We start from the raw sequence: 10,825 nt of genomic DNA, 5'->3' as shown, positions 1-10,825 counted from the left end.
TGGTGTTTTCTCCAAGGTGCTACAGTCCTTTCCTCTACAGGGTAGATATTCATGAATAAATGCAAATTGAGCCTTAAATCAGATATTTTCAGGTATTTTTCTGTCTTACAAGTCTAACTCTACAAATGACATTTTAAGAGGAAAAACAAAGAGAAAGCAGGGGCAGAATGCACTTAACATTTGCTCAAATGTGTTAGAAATGCAGGAATCATCTGATCACTATCACAGACAACTGTACTATTGATGTCTGGGTTAGAAGGGTCTACAAAACATCTATTCCACTTGTCACCAGCCTCCACAGGTCACAAATCGCGCTGATACCCAATAATCAACCTAAGACTTGTGGTAAGTGAATCGAAGGTGAAAATAATAATGAGCCACAGGAAGCGGCGCTGGAGAGAAGCCAGAGACGAAAACAGAGAAAGGCTGAGATTAGGTCCTATGTGTATGTATGTGTATGTACATGTGCATAGACACCAGTGTCCTATGTCCCTATGGCACAGCGTTTTGCCAGGTAGAAAGCCCATCTGAGCCTGGGGATCACTCTGTGCTCCACGCAATACAGAGCTAAAGCCCCCATCTCTTTGTCCTTGCCAAGCCAACAGGATAGAAAATCTGTCTAGACATGAAATCTGGTTTGCAGTCTGATACTGAGCGTGCAAGTAGGACAGGGGACTGGGCACATTAGAAATTATTACCACGAAGAGTCTGTGAACCTTTTCACAGCATTTGCAGTGCTCCAGGGGAAAGCAAACCTCTCCCGCTGCGTGGCACGACACCACATGTGCCTGGCAATGTGGCCAGCAAATAAGAGGATTAAAATAGCAGAAATAGCAACCCAGGCCCCTATCAGACTCAGGATAATAGTAAAATAAAATCTTACTTTTAGGATTTGGCATGTATAAGTGTTCTTCTAAAAAAAACCCCAAACCCAGGTGCTACTGCTAATGGAATAGTTAAGGCATGTTTGGATCATAAAACCAAAAGAGAGCGTAGTTTCATTTGTAAATATGGCTGTCAGCACCACCACCCCTGCCCCAAAATATAAGGCAAATTTTCACATCTCTTGAATTTTTGGCTTGTTAAAGAGCTTTCTTTCTGACAGAGACACAGGTGTGTTTATATAGACTAAAGGTGAATTGTTTTCATAGAAAAATATTGGTCAGGAACAATTAATTACTTTTACCCCCAGGCACTCCTGTCATGACCAAACCCAGCTTCAGGGTTAGAGATATGTAGACCTTAAAGTTGTGGTGCTCCTAAGCAAGAGAAAGTATGTATTTTATCACTAGCTGTTGAAATTTATGGCACTGAAATAAAGAGCTAGCTAAAGGCCGACTCAGCAAAACGTACTTGTGGCATGGGCAGAAGAATGCCTAATTTATTTTTGAGGGGGAGAGCATGTAATCTAAATTAATATAGAGGAATTGCCTCATAAGTCATCTCTACAGTGGCACTGCACTACCCTGGTGGGAAGACCAGAGTTCAATGCTATACTCGTTTTGCAGACATAGTACTGATTCATCTGGTTTGGATCTTCATGTCGTTTCACACAGGCGAGTTGTAATGACACACAGACTAAGAAGAGGAGCACACCAGCTAGACCATTAAACCCACCATTCCATCCAAGCTAACTCTTCAAGGAGCCCAATTCCCATACTATGAGGCTGTACAGTGTTGCTGATGACTTCAGTGAAAAATTTTGAAATGTAGTGTATGCCGCCAAGAGGAAGAAATACGAGGAACACAGAAGAGTGGGCAACGCTGCACCGTTATTAGTGTGTAAGCAATGACATTGTAAAGCATGTGTTCACCCCGAGTGTTGCAGCGTGTAGGCCTGCATTTCGAACTCTCTGAAGAAGTCAATATTGGAGAACAGAGCTAGTAGAAAACAGAGATTTCTCTTCACAGTCCTGAGGTATTCAAGAACCCTGGAGCTTTGTATATATAAATATATTTATTTTTTTAAAATTTCTAGGGAAAAAAGAAGTATGTGTGTGAAACTTCCAGTGAAAAAACTAGGGAAAAATAGAGCAAAAAAAACTCCCTGAGAAATTCATGGAGCCCGTTGCCTGTAGCAGCCTGCAACTGGGATCTGCTCCTGGGCTATGAATCATGGAATAACTGCTGGGCTCTTGACAGCAAAGATGCTTCCAGGACAGAAACTGGGTTCCGGAGGGCTGGAAACCAGTCTTACTTGTCAGGCCCCCTCTCACCAAAATCAGCATGTTTCTATTTAGTATTTTGTGTTTGAGGACCTGATGCATTTCAATGAAAACTTATTTTGCTGGAATTCTTCTGGCTCGCCCTGTCTGGGATATGCTCTCAGACGAGCTTTGGCATTTATTAAGACATTTCTCTGGTCTGGCTTCGCTCCAGCAAGGCATGGCCTCATTCCAGGCTGCTGTTAATGACAGCGCAGGAGTGACACACACCCGTCTGCTCCTTACTGCGCAGAAGAAACAAACTGCACAAAACAGTCTATTTAACAACAGGGAAAATGTAAACTTGACAGGGTTTAGAAGCGGACTAAATACCGCTAGACGCTGGCAACTGCAAGAAGCGTAATGTAATCGCATGTTCATGCTTTTGCTGAGCACAAAATTCATTTGAGAAAGAAAAGTGGAGAATGCTTCACTTGTAAGTGGTATTGCTTGTAAGGAGATAGCTGATTTCTCTGGAGGGTTGCTTGATAAGGGATTGATATTTTGTTCCCTCCGTTTTATTTATTTATTTTTTTTTTAGACTAGAAACTCTTGCTGTTACAAATGACAACCTTCCTTTCCTAAGCAGATGTTTCATTCTTTCTGATAGGTATTCAAGGTTTTAGCATTTTGTGACAACACTTTGAAAACTAAGAAAATGCCCTTTAGCTCCCAGCATATCTATTTTGAAATTCATGGCTTGCGCTGTTTGTGTGCTGACTATAACACTGCCAGGGCAGAATGGAGATGCTGATGACACGCTTGAGCAAAAGGAAATCATATAACCCAGGGTACTCGGTACGGCCCTGAAAATAACTGAAGTGCACCAGAGAAAGCAAGAAGCCATAGCTCTCTTTCAGAAATGGCTTGCTTTTGAGGCTCCTTTTCTCAAAGGGCTGAGCTGCCAGAAGACCAGGAAGAGTGCTGTTATGAGTCAAAGAAAAGAAAACATCTCTACAACACCTCCAAAAATTGGGCTAATTCCTGTGTGCTGCTTTGTTGGCTAGTCTCATAACAAAAGTTTGAAGATGGTACTTAAATACCGTAGGAAGTGCAGAGAAGAGCAAAAAGTGTACTGCGGAGAATTAAATGAATGCATTATGTATGAGAAGAGGTTTGGAGAGTACAACATCTCCAGGCCTAGAAAGAGGGTGACAGGAGGGGATCTAATTGCATTATACACTCCCTAAGGAACTTCATGTAATAGTGTATGACAGAATGTGTTCACACTTGAAGGGAACAGATAAATAATCCACAGACCTTGTTTGAAAGGAAGGAATTGAAAGATCAGACTATCCATGAAATCCCTAGTATTTCTCACAGAAGGCTCTTGAGAGCATAAAAACAGGCAAACAAATGAACTAATTATACCAGGAAATTATATATATGCATATATACACATATATAGAATCATGAAATCATGGAATAGTTTGGGTTAGGAGAGACCTTTAAAGCTCATCTAGTCCAAGCCCACTGCAGGGACATCTTCCACTAGATCAGATTGCTCAGAGCCCTGTCCACCCTGACCGTGAAGGCTTCCAGGGGTGGGGCAACCTGTTTCCAGTGTTGCACCACCCTCATTGTAAAAAATTTCTTCCTTATATCTAGTCTGAATCTACCTTCTTTCAGTATGAAGCCATTACTCTTTGTCCTATTGCTACAGGCCTTACTAAAATGTAGGTATATTTCAAGGACTGGTTTCATTAGTAAGCAGAGATAAAAAGCATTTGTTAATCTGTCGTAAATAATGCACAAGTATAGGTCTTTCTGCCTACTTTTTAAGTGACTTTTTTTTACTTCTATTGTGCATGTGCATGTCATTCCTTCTTTCCCTTCTTTGATTTTCTTAAGCAAGGAAAAGGGCATAGGAGATTGCCTTTTCCACGTGACATGAGGTTTCATGACCTGATGTCCTTTTTCTGTTCTGGTGCCTCATAAATGCTGTGGGACTGTGAGAGATAGATGGACCTTTCTGCTTCTGGGGAGAGGAACCGTGTACCATGGCCCCAGAAAGTCTCAAGAGGAAGGTCTCTGTTGCCTGGAGTAGGAAGGGAGATCTCCTGGTCAATGGTGAAGGACACCTTCATGATTAGTGAGTGTATCTGTGCTGTTCTTCCAGTGCTCCTAGGTGAAGGCTACAGGGAGAAGCCAGCCCTGTTCTTTTGGGGCTGAGCCCTCTGAACAGAGGCAGGTATCAGCTGAGCTTTAAGGGCATGTTTGCCTGAGTAAAGATTAAGGGCCCCAGGACTGGAGAAGGTTTGTTATGTGGGGTTTTTTGTTTATTCTGCCCAAGAGGAAGAAAAAAAAGCCAACAATATGTGGCAAAGATGCTGGATGGAAGAGGACAATGGAGCCAAGACAGCTCGTGACAGCGGGATTACACCATTGCAAACTACACTTTTTTTTTTCAAAGTGTAGACAAATTGCTATCATAATTATGTTCAGCTGCAACAATGACAGCTATGCCTACAGAAGAGATAACAATGATTGCCGCAGAAAAAGCAGTAACACAGTTGAAATTTTTCCACGGTGAGGTTACCCTGACATACTGATGCATCCCCCAAAGTCCAGCTGAGCCCAGGACACCCACCGGTACAGTGTGTTTCAGGCAAACCAATTCCTGTAGCCAGAGGCACGCAAGGGGGTGACTGCACTTGGTGTGGCATTTGCCTGCATTTGCCTTCCATCTTAAGTCACCCTTTAAGCATCAAGCAGGTGAAGCTGCACCTTGCAGCTGTGGGGAAGCACAGCAAAGCTCCTCGGCAGGCTCCGGCTGCCCGGGCTGTGCTGCGGGGCTGCGCTTGCTTGGCTGCTCTGGTGGCCAACCTCCGGCGGCTGAAACCTCTCACTGCTCGTGAGACGCGTGCTTCAGCAATGCTTTTCATCGAGAATCTCTAAACACTCAACTGGTGTTAGCAACAGTGCTCGTCAGCCTTCTCTGAGGGCTTGCCAGAAGAGGAAAGGTAGGACAGAATACAACCAGAGAGCACTGGTATTCTTCCCTGAACTTTTTCCTAGGATATTTTAAGACGAAGCCTGTGGCACGGTGACTCAGTTTACACAGACTTCCAGCCTCCCCAAGCAACAGGATTGCTGTGAATAAGGGGGGGATAGGTGGGGAAGAAGAACGGGGAAAGATTCCTGGTCTAGCTACTTGGGGATCTCATAGGTAGAGGTTGCACACCTGTAGGACTCTGTTATAGGCGTTCTGTATATTCTTCATGTTTAGCAAAGTGAAAATGGTTGCGCAGGGATGTTCATCTTGGCAAATTTGTTCCAATATAAGGTTATTTATTCTGAACTATGCAGGCACTTTGAAATATCTTGAATCTACAGCTGAATGTCCTGGGCTAACAGGCAATCTATTTTTTTCTCTTTGAGAGGTTTAATTGGTCCGAGCAGTAGAAATGACCTTGTCAGAACAATGAGTTGTTCTCGGATATCTTGAGAAGCGCACAGAGTATGCTGCTAACTGTTGCACTTCATTAGATACTGCATCTAAATCTGGAAAGCTCAGGCCTTGTTGACTGTGAATCACAGAGGATTGCTCTTCCTATGCTTCCTGGTCGTATAATACCGGCAGGCATTATAATGTCAGAAAATTAACTTTCCATCACAAAGCTTTAAATGCTGCTTTGAACTATATATCAAAAGAAACTGTATATCATCTGTCGCTGGTGTCCCTTTCCATTGAGCAGCTCCCATTTATCAGAACTGTCACTGCCAAATGTCCTGGTGCTGAACGAAGAGGAATCCAGTGCCTGGCCAGCAGTCCACGGACAGGGTTGGAGGGGTGGCACAGGTATCGTGTGTTAGATGGGTTGCTGCCTGGCTACAGGTTTGTTAGGCAAAACTGGAAACTTTTTAGGGGACTTCTAATATTTTTTTGGTATTAAATCTAAGCTGATGCAGTGATTGATGGTGGCTGGCAATGCGATGATTACTCTGGGTAACAAACAGGCGGGACCGGTTCTCACTCTGAAAACACAATTCCTGTGTGCATGAAGTGTGCTTTATCCCTGATTACATGTTCCTGGAGGTGAAAAGCATCCCTGTTTAGATGCTGAAATCTTCAGGTACTGCCTTTTTGAAAAAGCGTGAGGTAACAGAAGTGTCTGAGCACATGCAGAGTAGAAGCACAATAAAAACAAGGGTGGTTTTTATGGGGTTTTTTGGGGAGGTGTATTCCTGGCATCACTTTTATGCCTTTATGTTTATTTGCACAGTAGAGACCTACACCCTCATGAGCAGAAACCTGGCATGGGAAAGATCAGCAAGATGCCTAGAAAGGAACTGATAGGAGTGCCTGCTCATCACGGCAAGTCCCTGTACGGACCTGCTCTGACAGGACCTTCTCTATACCAGTGCCCCTGGCTGTGTTGAGAAAACCCAAAGTGGAGGATGACTTCGAATGGTTCTTGTGGATGCAGTAACCACTGGAGGGGAGTTGTATGGTGTGTCTGACAGCTAAGGTCACTCCCGGTGTGCAAGCAGCCTGTCTGTTTTCAGTACCAGGGTGGCCTTGGGATCTATGATGGCCAGAAAAATGAGCAGAGAGAACCCCTGAAAGGACATAGCCCAGTATCTGTCACAGCCTCCCTCCTACAGGCAGCTACATCCTCCTGCCTGCCCCCTGCCTCTCATTCCCTCTTGGGTCCCTGCGCCAGAACACACTAACTCCCCCCAACATTCCGATATGACACCATAGCTGAAAAACACACTGGAGCATATGTTTGAAACCCAGATAACACAAAGCTAGGCTGTGCTGGGAAAAAGGCCAATTCAATATATTTTAAGGAGCTGCAAGGTGCCATCGCTCAAAGTCACATGATACAGAAAAATGTACAGAACATTTAATTCTGCTTTAGTAGAAGTAATTTTGATTTGAGGTAGGCTGCACACTGTCTACTGAAAAAATAATTTATAGACTTTAATTGTAAAAAAAGAGAGAAGCCTTTTGCTTCAAAGAGCCCATCAGCAAGCTGTTTTTTCCTGTTTTATCAGCAAGCAAAGCTGAGAGCAAATAACAGATGGGTATGTCCCTTAGCGCCGGCAACGAATGTTCATGAAATATAGCACAATCTCCTTCCAGTGTGTTATGTTTTTTAACAGTAGTAGTAGGTGTGGGGCAGGATGAATAACTAGCTCAGATCAAAGATGGGTTTTTTTCCTACTGAGAAGATGGCAGCGACTGGCATTTGGGCAACGACTGCATTATTTCGGTGTCATTGTTGAAGCAGAGACAAACAGCTTTGGCTGTGGAACAGATTTTAGGGGGTGACAGGAATATGAGGAAGGTTTTTAGGTCTGGATTCAGAGCCCCAAAGGGAACAAATATTCCAATTTTCTTACTGCTGCGTCAACAGGCAAAGAAGCCTGTTCAAGCCACGGAAGAAACTAAGATTTGATTCCCAAGTGGGCTTAGTGCTGTGATATGAATCTTGCAGGCCTAGGGGCGATGCAGAGGGAGAGGCAGCTTGCGGTGCTCAGACAGCAGGATGCAGCACCTGAGGGAGCGTGGCCGTGTGAGATCAGCAGCCCAGTTCTCGATGGGTGCTCTGCTACCACAGCCAGGGCCCTGCTGATGCCCGCGCTGATTGAATACCTGGTGCCCAGCTTTGTAGATGTATCTCAAAGGACTAAGACTGGGGTTTATAAAAGCCAGAGTGTTGAGTAGACAGCTGTTCATCCTGACCAGCAGAAAGGAAGAGAAAGGTTTAGATACCTTACTCAGAAATGAGGGAGGAAAGGTCTCTGTGTGTGTTCAGGGCTGGCTAGGAGGTAGGGGCAAAGGTTGGTCAATGCCTCCCCGCTCCAAGCAAACAAACCAACAGAGAAGTCCAATGAACTTTGGAGAGGTCACGAGCATCACTCCAAGCTCTCTGAGGGCTTCAAGGGATTTTGGTTTCTACCACTACCGTGAGAGAGATGCTAACTCCCTGGGCATTAGGCCTGGGGTTCCTCATTGATTTAACATTGTGTTGAGTTTTTGCAAGCAGAGCCACTTCAGCAGGAGCAGTTCAGTGTGTCCCTAGGTGGTGAGGGAAATGCCTGCTGGTGACCGCTCCGGGGGATTTCCCATGGCACAGATGCTGGGTAGGTCTGTGTGTGTCCAGCCTTCTTGGGATTACCAACAGGCAGATGATAGCTCAGTATTTTTAGCATCTAAATTTCAGGTGAAGGCACTTTCAGTGGCAGACAGAACACTAAGTCTCATCTGGAAAAATCTATTTCTCACTTTCCATTTACAAAATGTACAACTGTTTTGCATACGTTCACGTTCTGTTAGTTTATGCTTAGCTGCTCGGCTGTTATTCTATCTGTATTTGATAGAAAATGCCAGAGGGCCAGATGGCTAAACAGCATAAATTAACCAATTCCACTGATGTCAACTGATTTTCCTAAGCAGGGATTCTGGGCCCTTCAAGTCAACGTATCCTGGGTCACACACCTGGGTCGGTTAGGAAAGCAAGGTGATATATTTGCAAACAAATGGAAACGTGCAAATTGCAGCGGTGCTTCAATTGTGAGGGTTCAGACTTGGGCTGTGAAATAAGTTGCAGAGGCATGGGAGTTATTCTGGCCTGCTAGTCAAGTTATTGTGCAGCTTACAGGTACAAGTGGAGCTGTGCTTGTGGCACCATTACAAGAGCTTCCCGAACGTTTCAGAAGACTCTGCACTGATCTTAGGTTGGATGTGAGTTGAGTTTCACTTGGTTTAAAATTTGGCCTACTATATCTGGAAAAAAAAAAAAGCAGTTTGGATACAGGTGATGTGCCTGGGAACAGTAAAATTCAAGGATATCACACTCACTCATTCAGCTTGCAGCTGAAGGAACATTTTACGTAAAACTCTGTGGAACCAAACCAAAACTCTGCGAAACCAAACCAAAACTCTGTGAAACCAAAAGCACAGGCTTTGTAGAACTCCTGCAATGGAAGAATGAAGAATATTCTACGGAGCGCATGCACCCATAAAAATGTAAACAAGATGATGTTGTTCCACAAGTGATGTTGCTGCACATTTTGAAGCATAATGTTGTAAAGAATCCGCTGTGGAAGTAACAAAATAAAAACCCAAATCCAAAAACCGAAGCAAGAATCAGTATCAATAGATCTAAATATAAGTTGCATACATTACTCTGTACTGAAAATACTGCTCTGGGAAATAAACATGAGATGCTTGAGTGGCAGTAACTGAACACAGAAACAACAACAAAAAAGCCAGCCAGAAAAAGATGAGACAACAGTACAAAAGATGTAAAAAGATTTGGGGAATTTGATAAGCAGACATACACAAAAAAAAATTTCTTCAGCCTTTTTTTTTGCAGTGGTTTTTATGCTTACATTGTTGAATGCATATTGGAACAGCTGTAAAATTCCTGTACATATGTAGAACTGGGTTCCTTGGAATATTTATCATCCTGTCAAAGGGAAATCCTTCCAAATTTATTTGTGGGTTTTTTTTTTTTGTTCGCTCAGAGGAATATTAAATTCTCCTGCATGTGTGCCAAAGAGCAACCTGGATTAAAAAAACCAGTTCCCCTGAAGAAGAAATAAAATCTGAATATTTAGGCTACCAGTACTACATAACTGACTACTACCCCACTACCTGTAAGTTATTTGTATCCATTACATATAAAGAACCGACTGAGGAAAAACTGGTGATAAAACACTATGTAGGCATTATGGGGTTCTGATAGTAAAAAGAAAAAAGCGTGAGTAGTTTATGGTATCTTCAGACTCCCAAGACACTTACAGACCTGTATCATATTTTTCTAGTTTCAACACTTTCATTATCCTATACCACTGTGAGGAGCAACATAATTTCCCTGCATTTATGGCCTGTAGTGGCCAGTTTAGACACAGGTTTCTGAAGAACAAGTTCCCCATCAGTGCAATATTTTGCATATTTTGCCCATAAAACCGTCTTCTCCCTGTGTGCTATATCCTAGTGTTGTGAGGGACCGGGGAGCCTGAAGATATTTCTGCCAGAACAGAACCCTCCTGGAGTTTAACAGAACTTCAGAAAAAAAAAAAAAGAAAAAAAAGAAATATTATTTTTATTTATTTATATTTTTAAAAAATTAGTTCAGCTTTGATGCCAATAAGGCGAGTTTATAGTGGGTTTTATTTGCAATTGTAGCCATAATTTTTCAGAATTTTAGTGGCAGCGTCAATACTATATATTGTATAGGCTGGGTTTTTAGTCTGCAGACCGGAGGCTGTTGCTCATAGCAGTATGGATCAGCCTTTGCCATCAGCAAAGGGACGCCGTACCGGCTGCTTTTCAAGGGAGTCCCGACTTGCTTTTTGCTCAAAGAAAACATTTTCCTCCAACTCTTACGGCTGGGTTGGAGACCTCCCTGAGCACAAGCAAACGCCAGGAGACTGCTAAATCTGTAGCCCTTATTTATTTTGTTTTTTAAACCCTTCTCACTGGGATTTCAGTCAAATTGCAGGCTTGTTGGAGAATTGCTCATCAGCTGGGCTCATGGGAGCTGCTTTTCCTTCTCCTCCCAGCAATCCCCGCTAGGTGGTAGCAACAACCCAGCTGCAAAGCCGAGCTCCTGTGGGCATTCGCGGGGGCGCCTTCAAAATGCCGCTGGGGGGGCGATTGG

The sequence above is a fragment of the Egretta garzetta genome, unplaced genomic scaffold (genome assembly GCF_000687185.1).
Source record: "Egretta garzetta isolate BGI_Z169 unplaced genomic scaffold, ASM68718v1 scaffold302, whole genome shotgun sequence".
Taxonomy (NCBI): domain Eukaryota; kingdom Metazoa; phylum Chordata; class Aves; order Pelecaniformes; family Ardeidae; genus Egretta; species Egretta garzetta.
This window is presented reverse-complemented; position numbering follows the sequence as displayed.